The sequence below is a fragment of the Phallusia mammillata genome, chromosome 7, assembly GCF_965637545.1.
Source record: "Phallusia mammillata chromosome 7, kaPhaMamm4.hap1.1, whole genome shotgun sequence".
Lineage (NCBI taxonomy): Eukaryota > Metazoa > Chordata > Ascidiacea > Phlebobranchia > Ascidiidae > Phallusia > Phallusia mammillata.
Window position 1 is genome coordinate 5,090,327 of NC_137258.1, and position 16,569 is coordinate 5,106,895.

At 36.2% G+C, this 16,569-nt stretch overlaps 1 long non-coding RNA gene across 1 annotated transcript in view; it reads left to right on the forward strand.

Moving 5' to 3' along the window:
• LOC145238260 (uncharacterized) overlaps positions 1–16,569 on the forward strand; it is a 48,572-nt gene that overhangs the window by 2,042 nt on the left and 29,961 nt on the right. Inside the window, exons 2-3 of the long non-coding RNA XR_013862091.1 lie at positions 3,111–3,270; positions 8,381–8,438. This is a non-coding gene — a long non-coding RNA (uncharacterized LOC145238260). The remainder of the gene's footprint in view (positions 1–3,110; positions 3,271–8,380; positions 8,439–16,569) is intronic.

The window sequence follows — 16,569 nt, forward strand, 5'->3', positions numbered from 1 at the left end:
CAATGCTAGCATTTGCAACCAGCATGCGACCGCCTTGTTGTGTTCATTTTTTCTGAGCCAACAATAAGATAACCTGTTTAAATGATGAAATCTTGTTGCTACATCATCTTTTAGGTCATTTTGGAATTTTGTATCAAATTGGGAATCAATTGTATAGTAGTCTATCCTGTCTTGGAATGTTTTTATTTTCTGTTGATAAATAGATATTTGTTTTGAAAGCTTTTCACCTATTTTAGGATTGGTGCATGTATTGATTTGTTGAAGTCTGCGAAAAGCAAGCACCGCAGCATTGCAAAGTTGTTGAGCTTGCTCCAACCATGTTAAATTGATAAAAAAGTCTGTTACTAAATCAACGATCAAAACAAACCGTTGTGGTTCATGATAATCTTCAAATATTTCTTCAGATACAAATTTTAAAATGTCAGCTTGACGATGCAGTTTTCCCAGGCACTTTAGTTTAGTGTGGGTGTAAACAATATAAGGAAGCTTCAACAACTTTTCCCTACCAGCCTTGCATTTCCAAGCTTTCTCTAGCATTTCTAGTGCTTCAGCATATTTTCCCATGCCCTGCAAACTTCTACCAATGTGAAATAAGCAAACCCGTGACAAAAGATCAGTTTCCTCAATTGCATTCTGTTGAAGTCTTATTGAAAGTATTTGTTCAAAAATCCTTTTGGCTGTTTCGAAATTCCTAGTCTCGTTAAGGTTAAGACAAACCCCATATTTTAAATTAACTAGGTAATAGGCTTGATAGTTTAGGATTTTATTATTTTCCACTTCTTGACATGCCAATGCAAGATATTTCAAAGCCAGTTTATACCTTTTACATTGTTGTAATCCATCTCCCAGACCGACATAAACTTGATATTTTTGCAGTGGAGGATTACCTTTACTGTTGAGATTGAAAATTTTGATAAACCAACGAAGTCCTTCTTTACAATTTCCCATTTCAAGCAAACTTTGACCCAAAACAGCCATGATATCCAAATAATTTTGAAAAGGTTTAAGAGTTGAACAGTGTTTTCTTATTTCTTTTACTACTTCATTGTATTGTTGACAACCTCGCAAACTGTCCACATACAACAGAAACCACACCCGCCACAGCTTGTCCTTTGTATGTGAAAGAACATTGTGCTTTTTAATAACCTCTTTGGTATAGTTAAACAGTTTGAAAGAATGTGCTAATTGTACATTCAAAAGTGTTTTTTTCTCCAATTTAAGTTTGGTATAGTTATTTTCCCCATCAGAGTTTTGTCCTTTTAGCAAGAAAAGGCGCAAAGTGTCACATATTATGATGCAATCTAAAAAAGCTTCAGTTCCAATTGTGGAAGTAAATTCTTCAAATATGCCAGGTTCATAATCAAAATGCTTCTGCACCATGATATCATTCTGACCAGAAGTACTGCTGTATGCTCTCAAGCGTATTTCATAGCTGATCGCAAACATAAAGCTTAGATCATCAAATTCTTTTTGATGAATGCACCCATGTTTAAGCAAGTTTCTGGCAGTAGCAAACCCTGTGGATTTTACATACCCATAAAAGCGACCCAATCCCTCCACAAAAAGTGATGCGCCTCTGTATATCATTCGTTTCACATCCAACTTGTCAAGTACATGTATGTTGATGCCAAATTTTTGAAGATCTTCGTTCAGCTGTTTGTTTTGTTTTTCAGTGAGTGTTGTTTGATGCTTTAGTTTTTGCATAACTTTTGTTTCAAACTGTTGATAAATAGAATTAGCACCAAAGACATAAGTTGTTTTATTTAACATATCGGCTAGATGGTATCCATTCTTTAAATCCTCCTCTGTGTCCAGGAATTTCACCATCTCGCTGACTGGTTTAATCAACTCAGTTGTCCACGGCTTTATCTGTGTCTTTGTTTGTCTCCCCAATGGGTTCTTGCTAGCTTGAGGGGCAAATCCATCAGGCCGTATACCACATGGAGTGTATGCGTCATAAAACCAATCTTCTTTTTTATTCAAGGGATTGTTAAGAGATGGAATGGCCATGAAACGCAATGTTGTTTCTCCCAAACGAACAAGTATCATTTGGAAAATAATAGCAAACCAATGAAAATACCCTAAAATGTTTTGGTAGTTTGTGTCGTTTTGAATCCCTTCTTCCAATACAATAATGCTTTCAAAGTCAGAATATGGAGTAACATCTTTGTTAGCTAAAGAACCCATTCCAACCAAAGCAAACTGGCAGGGTTGCTTACCCATAATCAAGACAACATGACTTGCTATAAGTTGCATAATGTCAGTGTATGTTGTACTGACATATTCCTGTATTTTCTCCACATGCAAAACTCTCTTTTTTCTCTGCCTTTTTATTGTTTTTCTTTCCAGATCATCACTTATTGGTTTCAATTTTTTCAGTTGTTCATTAGTTGATTTACGGAACAGCTCTATTTTTTGCTTTACCTCTGACACTGCATTGTCAACCAAAGTTACATCCAATTTTGTGGCTTTTGCCAAAGTTAAAATATGCAAACACAAGTCATCAAGGTCTTTAGTGATGACATCAACATTTTCAGGTTGCCTTAACACCGCTGATGTCATTAAAGCAACACTCTGCATGAGACTGATCTTATCTGGACTTTTGTCTTTGTACACAAGTCCTAACTGATGCAAAGTTTTTGCAGATTCTTTTGGATTTATTTCCTTTCCGTGCAGACATTGACTCTTTAATGTTTCTATTATTAGGTTTTCACTTAACATTTTTATGGCTGCTGGGTTTAAAGTATTTGTATAATTGTACTTTCAAAAACATAAAACAGCTTGGTTTTTACATTCCCATTCAGTTTTCAGAAAGAGACACAATACATTATATGTGTAGAATGGTAAACTGCTGGTTGAGACTGATAATCAGTTCCCTTGTGAAAAGCTTTCTTGTACCTCATCAATATTTGCCAACTTGTGATAAATGACAGTTTGTTAGCTCTGATCTTGCTCACCAGCCTGAAGTGTTTACTTAGTATTAATCCCATTTAAAGTTTGTTTTCCTTCCTTATTAAGCTGTGCACATACTTTATTGCTTTGCTGCATTTTCTTAGGTCCAATTACACTTTTTCATTTGAAACAAAATTTATGCTATAGTCTATTTTCAGATGCCAGTGGCATGTTAAATGATGTCATTAGCAGTGACAAGGAAATACTATGAAAGAAAATTGAAACAGATGGGCCAAAGAAATGCACAACCTCTTTTGTTAACTGTGTGATGAAACTTTATCAGATTTGGTGCCACCAGACTGCTGTCGATGTCAACGGGTATGTCATTTTTTTTATTCTTCTTTTGCTAAGGTCTTGGCAGATGCATTGTTTGGCAATTTGTGATACAGACAAGTGCTGTTAATTGCATACTGGTAAACAATACAATCTGTTTAATTGTGTGGAAATCCCAAAATAGGCACTTTTTACAAACACAATTGTACAAAAGCAATTATGAACCACAAACACATGAAGGAAACATGTGTGAAAAACAGGCGATTAACTGGTGTTGTAACAAAAATCAGTGGAAATATAGGTCTCTGTATAGTTAAAAATTGAGGGGGTGGAATTTTAGGGTAGCGACTTTTGTGTGGTTTTTAACTCTTATTACACAAGCTGCAAAAGCTTTGACTATTTTAACAAAGTTCGCCTCTGCAAAGCAGTTCTAATAAACACACAAAGTTGTATTCCATGTTTTGTGACAGCAAGACTCTCTTTGTAGCGTTGTATGTGACATAAGATTTTATTAATGTTTGCCTACCTGAATGAATTGCCTGGCTAACTATTGGGTTAAGACTGATATATTAGTTCGTTGTGAAATGCTTTGTTGTACCAGGTCAATATTTGCCAACTTATAATTAGTGGCAGTTTGTTGGCATAGATATTTGCCTACCTGTCTTTACTTGCTAGTAATCACATTTGAAAGTTGTTTTCTTTCATATTAAATGTTATGTCATCTTGGAAACAAAACTGAATTTATTGAACAAAGAATAAAACACAGTAAGACACTGTATTACAATATCCTGCGCATGGTTAAAAAAGTCACATGAATCCGTCTAAAAGTGAAACCGCTTTATAATACGGTGTAGCTGCATCGCATGATCCACCAATACCAATTGTGCCCCCCACTTTCTTGTTCCCAATAACGTCCTAACATTGCCCAGCTATATTTTGTGATTGTTCAGGGCAATTGTGTCGCTATGTGTTCTTTCCCCAAGCAAAATAAACTCAACTCAACTTGCTACTTTTGAGAGAATCGTAAAATTGTTTAAAATGACCATCATTCATGAAACATCATTCTTGTTGACAGTGCGGCGTGTTTTTTTTTATTTTGATCAAATCAAATCTTAATTTCTTAAGTTTCGATCAAAAGGCAGCGATACTGGCAACTAACATAACAGAATATGTGTTTTTGATGATGTTGTTTTAAACAAAGATAAAATGCATTTAATGTACATGATCATAACGATCTAGTGCATGTTTCTGTTTCGCCTAAAATTGGTTCAAAGAGCTTACCCCCTGCTGTAAAGTCATGAAAACAAAGTTTTGCTTACTTTAATAGTATTGGGCAATGTTTTTGAAAAATGTAAACAAGATTTGGAAAGCACACGAACATTTTTCAAGCTAAATTCAGGCTTTTTGTGGATGCACCATAATTTAAACTGTTAAGAATCCTGTAGTCGCATACAACATACAAGTTGCGATCGTTTTACCCCTGCACCATTTTGTGACAGAACAATTTTTATTTTGTTTTTCCTTGGTGTTTATTGCTTGGTTTTAAAACTTGGACATTACTTAACTGTTTTGACCCAACCTGCTGTTTTTGATTTATTTTTACAACTATAATCTTGTCAGTAAAGACTCTAAGAGAAGCCTGAAATCAAGAAAAATATCGAAATTATATTTGGATAAGTGACATTGTCTGGTCCAGTGTTTATCACTTTATTGTGTTGTGGTATAACCCGAACCTTGTAACAACAACTAAAGGTTTTTTATTTCTGTTTTCAGTTTAAAACCCAAGCGGTGAAGTAATATCCATGGAATGACGTAGCTTAAACTGAATTGGTTGTACAATTTGGTCTCAGTCTGGAAAATAGCATCAACTGTCATAAAACAGTTTGTTTTATTTTAACTACTTGCATTCCACAATAACTTTTAAAAAGCAAAAGGTCGAAAAATCATTCGACCTTGCCTAGACATAGGTTTTTAAACATATAGTTTTGCCAATATTTAGTTCCTCTAGGTTTTGTTTCATCCCATTTCTAAACGCCAATCAGTTTGCGGGTAGTTTGTTTTTTTACTTGCCAGCATCTAGTGGTCATATGTGTTAACACTGGGAAAGCTGATTTGCCAATAAACTTTGTCGTGGTTTGACACTCGTTATATCTCAACCATGACAATAAAGTTGTTGTTGTTTTTTGCGTTGAGGTGTGCAAGGCCTATTCAACTTTTATACAATATCTGACCTGTCCATTTTAAAGTCCTTAGCACACCATGAATAACTCCTACAAGTGTAATTTCTTGAAATATGTGCTGGTTATCTGTTAAGAATTTCACTTTACTTTCCCTTTAAAGGTGTAAATTATACTTACCACAGATGTTCGTTTTAGGAGTGTAACGACAAATTACAAAAACCACCATTGTTTGCTGGTAGTTATTGTTCTAGAACCCAAGAACTCACAGTAGATCAGGTTTGCTAAATACTGATAGAGGACATAAAAAGTGCAGTTATTCAAAAGTAGAAGGGTGGCTTAGCACATTTTGTCATTGCCTATACACTATAACCTATTTTGAAACATTCATATATTTCCTCTGCTTATTTTATATTGGGTCCCACATTATCCAGCGTTTTTTATAACCTTAGTTGTTTCTGCAGGCAGAAACTCATGGGTCCCCACACATGCAAAGTTAAAAATAATGCATTTCAAGAGATTGCCATGAGAAAGTCGGGTGTTGTAAGGTAAAACACAGTGTTCAGCACTGGGCTTAAATAATAATACTATGAAACTACAATAATTCAATCAATAGTACTACAAAATTTGAGCCCAATCCGCCAATGTTTAAAGGTTTGACCACTAGAGGTGTTTTGAGCAACAACCATTAATGCTACTGACTACATAGGGCTGTTAACAACCCCCTAACTGCCATGCCACAAAAACATCCAACAAGCAACCCACAAACACAAGTAACACACAACTGGTTGCCCTTGTACCACTATTGGGCCACAGAAATCTTTCGTTTGTGGTGCCCAATAACATACAAATACGTTTTACACTTTGGGGGCTAGTGGGGTGAATGTTGGGGCTACAGGGTTGAACACAACAATCAACACCTATAAATGGCCTCTTCTTCAAGCTATCCAAATTTCAGCCCATTCCGACACTGTTTAAAACCTCACCCATTTTAAGGGGTTAACAGGGTAAATACTGGGGTTATCAACACAAACAAAGTGGGAAGCACATCTACATAACTATCTTTACCATATGTGTAAGTTTCATCCGAATCCATTAAACATTTGATTGCAAAACGAGTCGGACAAACTTTGCGGGGTAAAAAAACATTTTAGGGGGCTAGCGGGGTAAGTACTGGGGTTATCAACACAAACAAAGTGGGATGCACATCTACACAACTATATATACCATCTGTGCAAATTTCACCCAAATCCATCATACATTTGATGGAAAAAAGAGTCAGACAAACTATGGGTGAAAAAAACATTTTAGGGGGCTAGCGGGATAAATAGTGGGGTTATCATCACAAACAAAGTGGGATGCACATCTACATAACTATATCTACCATCTGTGCAAATTTCACCCAAATCCATTAAACATTTGATGGAAAAACGAGTCGGACAAACTTTGGGTGAAAAAAACTTTTTTAGGGGGCTAGCGGGGTAAATAGTGGGGTTATCAACACAAACAAAGTGTGATGCACATCTACATAACTATACCTACCATCTGTGTAAGTTTCATCTAAATTCATTAAACATTTGATGTCAAAACGAGTCGGACAAACTTTGGGGTAAAAGGGGGCTAGCGGGGTAAATACTGGGGTTATCAACAAAAACAAAGTGGGATGCACATCTAAATAACTATATCTACCATCTGTGTAAATTTCATCGAAATCCATCAAACATTTCATGGATAAACGAGTCGGACAAACTTTGGGGGAGAAAAAAAAAGAAGAAAAAAAAAGAAAGAGAAAGAAAAAACAAAGAAAAAAAACAAAAAAAAACAAAAACAATTTGAGTAAAATCAATATGTGTCCCCTTCAGGGAAGGGGGCCCATAATAACAGTGACACTGGGATAGGTTTAGGGGCTAAATACAACATAAAGAAGCAGTTTTTTAGTACAATTAAGTATTACACTGGCCAACACAATTTTTGGTGTCTTTAATGTTAAAACTGATATTGACTAATTTTGGGGTGCTGATTTCAAAAATCATTACGGTTTTCTTCAATCAGATCAACTTTTTCTGAAATTTTTTTTTTCTGAAAAAAGTGGTCTGAAAAATTCGGTACGAAAATGAGTATAAAGCTACACTTTCCTTAAAACTTAGGTGATATAAATGATCAGAATTAATCTGAAAGGTTCCAACAGGATATCAGTAAAACGAAATGCGTCAGGGAAGAGGGAATAATCTGGTCCTGGCTAACTGCTTAGGGTCAATTAAACGGGACGATAAACAGGACGATATTGCATTGTTAAACATAAAGTGTCTATTTTAGCCTATGCCTCATGCGATAACCACCAACATATTGCCAAGTTCAGCTAAAAATAAAAAAAACAACATTTAACTTAAAATTAAATGAAACTTAGACAGTTTATAGAATATGCTATTTCGAGTTGTCAATTGTTATGTTTCACTAGCCCAACTATTTACCCCATTACCCCTAAAATATGTGTAATTTGTAACAGTGTACAAATTGGATGTGATGTGATGTCTTGCAGTATATGTAGTTTAAAATGTTGACTGTTTTACTTAAACTGTCGCCCCACCCTTTCCCCACTAGCCATCTAAAATTAAAAAAACTTTTAAACAATGTGGAAATTAGTTACGATTTGAACAGTTTGTAAAATGTGGCATTGTTGTATTTTACCCTGAGACCAGTTACCTCATTAGCCATAGATTGGTCAAAATGTTTTAACAGTTTTTGAACTATATGAAAGTTGGACACTTTGGTTAAATTTGGCATTATGAGTTTTCGGTTGCGTTTGTATCATGTTTAAATAACAGAAAATAGCAGATGTTAAAAAGTTAAAAGTCATGAATAGTGTATGCTATCTGACAACCATTCATTAAGTTAGTGTTAAGTTAACTACACAGTTCCACTTTGGGTGAAGTATTAATACCGGTGATGCTAAAACATGTTTTGTTATTTGTTCACAGAATTTGACAAACCATGAACTACAAGGATTTGTTTTCTTTAGCTACGAATAGTTAAACTGTAAGTGAATGTTTTTATTGTTCGGTCACCAACCCTTCTGGGTTTTTTCTCATTTACCTGTGCTTCTTAATATCTAAAATACATTTGCGATTTAAATGGGTGTTTTGACTCTTTCCCTATACTTTTTGTTGATAAACCACCAAAAGACCCAAGCATAGCATAAGACATACAATGTTGGCTTCTGTTCTTAAAGAGTTCAAATGAAGCTAGTTTGAAAGCTACAGTTGTTTTGTTGGAGTTATTCCAGAAATGCAGTATCAATTGGCAAATCTGCCTTGGCTGTGTATTTATACTACTGAAAGTTCTGTTATGTAAAAATTTGTGCTGCCCTTCTTTTTCTGATCCCCTATGTGCGTGCTTACTACCCACAACGCATTCTTATATTCATAACCCCTGTTTAAATTAAAATATTACTTGGTCACTTTGCATTGTTCATCCAGTGTTTGAACAGATACAAAAAGGTTTCTGCGTACTGATAAGGAAATTATAGCTTTGGCGGCTAATAATAACAACCAAACTCACATTATGAACATAGCGTGTTGTTTGCCACTTTGTATGTACAAAATGATATCGAAATCATTACCATATTAACGTTGCAACATTAGTATTCACGAAACTGTCAAAAAATATGCAATTACGGGCGAATCACGTAATAAACCAAGCAATAAAATTAAAAGATGTCTTCTTCTATCACCTTCTTTTAAGAAAATGAAACAACCGCGAGAGTACAAGAGGCGAATTGGTCAACAGCTTGGGTAAAGAGGCCCTCTTGCATGATGATATATAAAGGAAGTGCAACTGTAGACAGGATTTTTACGAGAAAACAATGTATCCTGTACAGATAACTCGATTTGGTACTACCAAAAAAACAAATGATTTTTTAACAAATCAAATTACATCGTGAAGTTGTACATCATTAAACCGATGCATTACTTTGGCAGCATAAATATGATTGCAGAATTGTGAATATGTCACATATTTCATTTGGAGCAGTTTTATTTTCTCACGCCAAATGTAAGCTAAAAAGTTCTCAGCTTCTGATGAACGACCCAGTTTGGTCAAGCATTCAACTTTACAACGAACCAATTGGTCGATGTAACCCATTCCCTGACTTTTGTTGATAAATTCGGATTTCCAAGATTTTTCCAGATAAGCAAGAGCTTCTTCATAGCTTTTCAAACCACATAAACTAACCCCTTTGTTCAAAACTGCCAAATTTAAAATGGAGTCGGTTTCTTCATCTACATGCATTTTTTGTCTTTCAGTCATTATTTTTTCATTGACTTTAAGAGCATCATCGTATAAACCCCATCCATTAAGACCTATATTGTAGTCGTTCATCAATCCCAAACAGTGAATATGGTTACATGTATTTATAAGTTCACCATCCACCTCTTTGTATGCTATTTCGAAAAACTTTTTTGCATTTTTGTTGTCTCCAAGACATTTATAGCACCTTGCCATGCCTGCAATAATCAACACCCTTGGTATCAATGGTCCTCCTTTTTCATTCCACACCAATACCTTTTTTGAGTATTCTAATGCTTCTTCGTATCTTCCCAAATGATACAAGCAGTCGCGGCATTGTACCAAGTAATGGCCACGCATGTTGTAGAAACCTGACGATTTGATTTGATTTAGTTCCTCTTTAGAGACTTCCAAACATTTTTTGAATTCGCTACAGTGGTACAAACATGTCCCATGAAATAACTGCAAGGACCGTTGATCTTGCTCATTCCAACATCTGCCTGAACTGTGGGATTCTTGTACTAGTTTGATAGCAAATCTAAACATATTTAAGAAATTCGCCAAGCGTGCTGGCCCAATTTGTGATTCCACGAAATTAATCGTTTTTCTTTTTCTTTTCTTTCTGAAACATTCAACAACATATTGTTGAAGCGATGTTGTGATGTTTAATCCATCTACAACTGCTCTGTTTCCAATATCTTGCGTCAGCTCCTCTATTCGCGATGACTGACCCAAATGGATGTTTTGATGCAAAATATCATTTTGGCCTGAGGTCTTGCTGTACCATCTTAAGCGCATTTCACATGCAACTGCCAAAGAAAATTTAAGTTTTCCACACAATGTTGTGTTTATAATATCGCGATTACTCAATTCATCTAGGATATCGAAACAGTGTGAATTCTTTGGTGCAAATGACCAAGGGGTAAAATGAAAAGTGAACAACTCCTTAACAGAACACGCTTTATATCAACCTCATTAAGTAATTTAAAAAATATTTCATTGAATAGTTCAAAGTCTTGTTCGATGTTCCGTTGTACACGTTGACTGAAGATGGGCATCTGAGCTAGATTTTGTTGAATTTTTGTAACAAACTCGTCAAAAACACCAGAATCGCCGAATACAAAACAAGTTGTAGTTAACATATCTGCTAAATGATATCCGTTTTTTAAATCTTCTTCTGTTTTTAAATAATTCACCATCTCACTAATTGGTTTGATTAGATCAGTTGTCCACGGCTTTTTCTGTGTCTTTGTTTGTCTTCCTAACGGGTTCTTGCTAGCTTGAGGAGCAAATCCATCAGGACAGATTCCACATAGAGTGTGTGCGTCATAAAACCAATCATCTTCCTTATTCAAAGGATTGTTGAGACAAGGAATAGCCAAGAATCTTAGTACAGTTTCGCCCAGACGAACAAGAATCATTTGGTACACAGTTGCAAACCAACGGAAATATTCCAAGATATTTGGGTAATCAGGTTGTTTCTGAACTCCTTCTTCCAACACAATAATGCTCTCAAAATCAGAATATGGAGTAACTTCTTTTTTAGCCAACGAACCCATTCCGACTAAAGCAAACCTACACGGCGCCTTCCCCATTGTTGCACCAGCGCATATGCCGATGAAACTCATTATTTCAGTGTACTTTTCAGCAACATAATCCTGTATTTTTCTTACTTGTTCAACTCTCTGTCTCCGTATTTCACGAAGCTCTTTACCTTTTAAGTCGTCAGACATTGGTTTCAGCTCACTAAGTTTTGTTTCAGTGTTTTCACGAAGCAATTGAATTTGTGCCTTGGTTTCTTTAACAGCTTTACTCAGCAGCTCTGCATCTGTATTTGCAGCTTTAGCCAAAGTCATAATATGCATGCACACGTCATCAAGATCTTTTTTAATGTCTTTTAAATTGTCAGGCTGTCTTAATACAGCTGATGTCATCAAAGCCACACTTTGAATGAGACTGATCTTATCTGGACTTTTCTTTTTGTACACAAGTCCCAACTGATGCAAAGTTTTTGCTGATTCCTTTGGGTTAATTTCCACTCCATTGCCATAACTTTGTTTCCTTAGCTTATCCGCTAATTTTTTTTCACTTTGCATGGTTAACTCGATTTGTACACGTGTTATTATATTGGAACTGCTGTTGGTTAGCTCAACAAGCCAGTGTGACAAAAGCTTGAGTAACGCTGTTTCAATTTATCTCTTCATAAAACTTATTGCCACGCAGTTCTGCTGCGTCTCCGTTGGCTTCTAATCAACCTCCTCTTAATCATGTTCAAAAGCCTTTAGAAATTTACCACCGTGAAAACGAACAAAACAACTATCAGGCATTTTAACATTTGTATTGGTGCCGCTCCTTTTGTCGGTGATCATGAACTGATGGTTGGTTGAACTTGACAACCTTTTTTCTAAAACGAGCCTTGCGCAAGTACATCAATCTTTACTGTTTCGTCGCATTTCTGTTTAATATGTGGACCAAATAATGATACATAGCCAAAGAAGTGACTTGACCAAGTGAAATGGGAAAACGTTTTGAACCCCTTTGAAACTTTCAACTACAAAGACCATTTGTTAAGATAAAGTTGTTTACATTTGTTATCTGTTTGTACAATATGTATTGTGTGCGGTTTTTGCATGAGTGTTACAGTTTTATATTTATTTAGTTCACCATGTTGTAAAAATAGGGCATTTGTTAAAACGCTGTACATGAAAAAACTTGCTTGTGTCGAAATTATTCACACGACTAACTACAGATGCTCGTTACGCTGGGCGGTTTCAATTTTAATGCTTCGTCGACCTGTTTAGGCAACACAGCCGATGTTCAGCGCTTGTGATACTGGCGTCCTACGTTTTTTTTACGATGGTTGCGTTTGTGTTTTTCCACTTCCCGTAAACTTGCTTTTTGTGATTTCTAACCCTGGATTTCGAATTGCTGTAATGCTGCGCGAAAATTAATCTCGTGAAAGCTAAAAAATGATTTTTCACGTTTGTTGGTAAATGGTCATTGAAAGGTCATCTAGGGGTCATTTATTTTAAAGACTCTTAGAATTAAAAAACGCGTGTTAAAAATGACACTGCAACCCAACAATGTTTAGATCAGTGGTCCGGTAGGTTTTTTATGACTATAAGAGTTACCAAAAACTGAAGAGACAAGAGCGTGTCTGAACAAAAACATACCTACACTTTCTGTCTGGATTTTAAACCACAAGTGACTTGTGAAAAGTACGAAAGTAAATGACAAACACGTTAAAGCGTAAAGTTATTTTCGGTCAAACGTGTCTGGCCACCGTCATTAGACCCAAATCAAATCATATAAAGCTCACATGAGTTTCGTAAATGCTTTTGGCGAATCAACTCAACTAAGTTTTATTTTTATTTTTATGGTCGCTGTCGTTAAGTTTTCTGGTGTTTATATGCACTGCAGTTGCTTTCTTCGGTGAAAAACAGCTATGTGAGTTCAAAAGTGCTTCAATTTTGGTTCGATCCTGGCATCATTTCGGGTTCAGGCCAGACAAATCAGACAAACTCCTTTAAAGCCGGGCATTGACTCGAAATGTAAGTTAAGATGGTTTTATGTTTGCAAACGAAAATACCAAAGATCGCCACACAATTTCTTGTCAGATTTTGTAAGTTGTTTACATTTGTGACAAAAAAATTACGTCACATGCAAAATTCGTACCGTACGTAAGAACGACTTTCGTCACATTGGGATGAAGCAAATTTTATTACCATTCAGACTTTGTTAATCTGTTTGTTGAATGTTAGGCATTGAAACCAAAATGAAAAAAAGCCTTGAATCCATGTTTCAATCGTAAACATAACTTAGTTGAATATTTAAGTCTCAAAAAAGGGAATCTCCCAGGGGTTATTCCGAAGTCTCGGCGCGAGTGTTTTGTTTTTTGAAGTTTCACCTTGAGATTGTACCAGAAAAAGCCAATTGAAAAAACTATTTTTCATTGATTTCGTTTGTCGTGTTTGACGTTTCGCGTGGCCCGCGTCTGTTGCAAATTATGTTACGTATGGCCCGCTGTAGTTTGGATTAAGTTTTCGGGTTGTGGCGATTTGCGACTCAACGCAAAAGCTTTCCATGGAACTTGATCTACCGGTTCCATAGAACTTGAAGTCTTAAACGTTAGCCCGCAGGCGCCTTTACTCTGATAAAAATTGCCCCCATAAAGTTCGGTGTTCTATGCTCTGCTAGAACAGGGCTTCTCAAACTGTGGGTCGCGACCCCATTTGTGGTCGCGTAATATCATTTTGGGATCGCGAAACATTATGGGTTATTATGTCAGTCACAATAAATGGTATACGTGCGTACATTTATTGTTTAAACATCATTCCCGTGTATTCAAACTGCTCTAAACACATTTTGTAGAACTTAAAAAAGTATTACCGGCCTAGTAGCCATATGCGCCAGACTTTTTTATGCCCATTGTGTGCTAACAATGCAAAAAAGCTGATACCACAAGTAGCACAATATAGATTATGACGTCATAAAAACTAACATTGTCAACAAAACTTATTGCCACGCAGTTCTGCTGCGTCTCCGTTGGCTTTTAATCAACCTCCTCTAAATCATGTTTTAAAAGCCTTTAGAAATTTACCACCGTAAAAACGAACAAAACAACTATCAGGCCTTTTAACATTTGTTTTGGTGCCGCTCCCTTTGTCGGTGATCATGAACTGACGGTTGGTTGAACTTGACAACCTTTTTTCTAAAACGAGCCTTGCGCAAGTACATCAATCTTTACTGTTTCGTCGCATTTCTGTTTAATATGTGGACCAAATAATGATACATAGCAAAATAAGTGACTTAGACCAAGTGAAATGGGAAAACGTTTTGAACCCCATAAGGCAAAACTTTCAACTACAAAGACCATTTGTTAAGATAAAGTTGTTTACATTTGTTATTTGTTTGTACAATATGTATTGTGTGTATTTATGCAGAGTGTCACAGTTTTATACTTGACTTATTAAGTTCACCATGTTGTCAAAATAAGGCATTTGTTTATATGCTGTACACAAGAAAACTTGCTTGTGTCGAAATTATTCACACGACTAACTACAGATGCTCGTTACGCTGGGCGGTTCCAATTTTAATTCTTCGTCGACCTGTTTAGGCAACACAGCCGATGTTCAGCGCTTGTGATACTGGCGTCCTACGTTTTTTTTTACGATGGTTGCGTTTGTGTTTTTCCACGTCCCGTATAAACTTGCTTTTTGTGATTTCTAACCCTGGATTTCCCATTGCTGTAATGCTGCGCGAAAATTGATCTCGTGAATACTAAAAAATGATTTTTCACGTTTGTTGGTAAATGGTCATTGAAAGGTCATCTAAGGGTCATTTATTTTAAAGGCTCTCAAAAATTAAAACGCGTGTTAAAAAATGACACTGCAACCCAACAATGTTTAGATCAGTGGTCCGGCAAACTATATAATTTGTCTGCAGGTTTTTTATGACTATAAGAGTTACCAAAAACTGAAGAGACAAGAGCGAGTCTGAACAAAAACATACCTACACTTTCTGTCTGGATTTTAAACCACAAGTGACTTGTAAAAAGTACGAATATAAATGACAAACACGGTAAAGCGTAAAGTTATTTTTGGCCAAACGTGTCTGGCCCCCGTCATTAGACCCAAATCAAATCATATATAGCATGAGTTTCGTAGATGCTTTTGGCGAATCAACTCAACCTAAGTTTTTTATTTTATTTTTATGGTTGCTGTCGTTAAGTTTTCTGGTGTTTATATGCACTGCAGTTGCTTTCTTCGTTAAAACACAGCTATGTGAGTTGTAAAGTGCTTCAATTTTGGTTCGATCCTGGCATCATTTCGGGTCAGGCTAGACAAATCAGACAAACTCCTTTAAAGCTGGGCATTGACTCGAAAAGTAAGTTAAGATGGTTTTATGTTTGCAAACGAAAATACCAAAGATCGCCACACAATTTCTTGTCAGATTTTGTACATTTGTGGCAACAAAATTACGTCACACGCAAAATTCGTACCGTATGCAAGAACGAGTTTCGTCACATTGGAATGAAGTAAATTTTATTACCATTCAGACTTTTTTAATCTGTTTGTTGAATGTTAGGCATTGAAACCAAAATGAAAAAAGCCTTGAATCCATGTTTCAATCGTAAATATAACTTCCTTGAATATTTAAGTCTCAAAAAAGGGAATCTCCCAGGGGTTATTCCGAAGTCTCGGCGCGAGTGTTTTGTTTTTTGAAGTTTCACCTTGAGATTGTACCAGAAAAAGCCAATTGAAAAAACTATTTTTCATTGATTTCGTTTCTCGTGTTTAACGTTTCGCGTGGCCCGCGGCTGTTACAAATTATGTTGCGTATGGCCCGCTGTAGTTTGGATTAAGTTTTCGGGTCGTGGCGATTTGCGACTTAACGCAAAAGCTTTCCATGGAACTTGATTTACCGGTTCCATAGAACTTGAAGTCTTGAACGTTAGCCCGCAGGCGTCTTTTGTCTGATAAAAGTTGCCCCCATAAAGTTTGGTGTTCTATGCTATGCTAGAATACAGGGTTGGGTAACAAGTCCTATCAGTCGAGAGTCTCAAGTCAAGTCAGTATGGGTTCGAGTCCCAAGTCAAGTCGAGTCACAAAAGGTTCGAGTTTCAAGTCGAGTCAAGTCACATGAGGTTCGAGTCTCAAGTCGAGTTAAGTCATTAGCGGTTCGAGTCAAGGCAAGTCCCAAAATGTTTTTGCAAGAAAAGGTTAAAGGTTTAGATAGTTAATCTATTTGAATGGTCCATCGCGACTTTTTTACCTTAAAAACAAACACCGATTTATTACAGTGAACATATCCTATCAACGTCCCTTTCTGAACGTAGGGTCAACTTTAATGTATAACGCGTTAATTGACACTCATTAAACAG